Raw genomic sequence first — 1293 nt, forward strand, 5'->3', positions numbered from 1 at the left:
GTTAATGCAGGCCGCATGGAGTGGTTTTCACTGTGTAGCATGTGATGGTGTGGCCACCTGGACTGGGGACAAGAAAAGTACCATTGGTATTATTGAGGAAGAAGGCGTTCTGCTGTGTCTGCAGTGCAACAGGCTTGGAAGACCTATCAGTATTTCATTGACATTTGTAGAATAGTCAATGCTCTCCAGGAACAGGGTGTGTAATTCTGTTCCGGCTGTGAAATGTTGATACATAATGGCATAACTACTGACCGTAAATATTTATGTGGATTCTCTGTGTAACGTGCCTTTTTATGTTCTAATATAAATGTGTAATGTGACGATTTATTAATGTGTATTGAATAATCTGTATGTGCTGAAATACACAATACTCAAAGTGTTTTTTTTTACTTTCTCGGTTTAAAACAAATGGCAGGATTATCACTGACTTACATATCTCCATTAATCTGTTGCTGCAGATTAACTTGAGGGAACTTGAGGTTCATGCACCACAAAATATGAATGCATCTTAGAAAGTCACTCATAGGATTAAATTATATATCCAATATTTTATTCATGTTCTACATATTTTGATTCTTGGACATCACCCGCTGAAGAGGATTTACAAATGGATATATACTTCAGCCATCTTGTCCTTGAAAGCAATTGCTTGTGGCACCAAGTTTATTGGTCAGAAAATCAGTATTTTGTGTCACGCAAGATACATTGCACGGTACTTAGGTGAAGCAGTAGGTACACATAGCGGTCTTATGTTTTATATTGTTGCAGTATTTATTCATTTGTTTTTGAGTTACTGATTATGTAATTTGTGTTTTTTGGAAAGGGTATGAATGAAATTGAATAATTTCAGACAAATTAATTTTTTAGCTTCAAGAAGATATCTGTTTTTGCACATACATATTCACACTTCTGTGCTTATAAAACACTTCAGCTATTTTATTAGAAATATAGATTTTTGGTATGTATGATAAGTAATATATGGTGCATACATGGTTTTTCAGACTTTTGTGATAGAGAGTTTAACATAAAAGGTTTGACTGAGAATAAAGAATTTTACCAACGTGACAGCATAAATGATATTTCAGTACCGTATTCATTACAGTTGCATATACAAGCATAATTATGAATATATTTTGGTGGGACAAGTACTAAGGAATTGCCTAATATTGATGACCTGTTACTAGTTTACTACATAATTGACATCGCTCCTACTATGAGCAATATGAAATTGTGATCATGTTCTCCTTCAATGCAGTTTCCCTTATTTTTCATGAACATTCCTGCAGTTGAATG

Source organism: Penaeus monodon, chromosome 22, assembly GCF_015228065.2.
Source record: "Penaeus monodon isolate SGIC_2016 chromosome 22, NSTDA_Pmon_1, whole genome shotgun sequence".
NCBI classification, from domain to species: Eukaryota; Metazoa; Arthropoda; class Malacostraca; order Decapoda; family Penaeidae; genus Penaeus; species Penaeus monodon.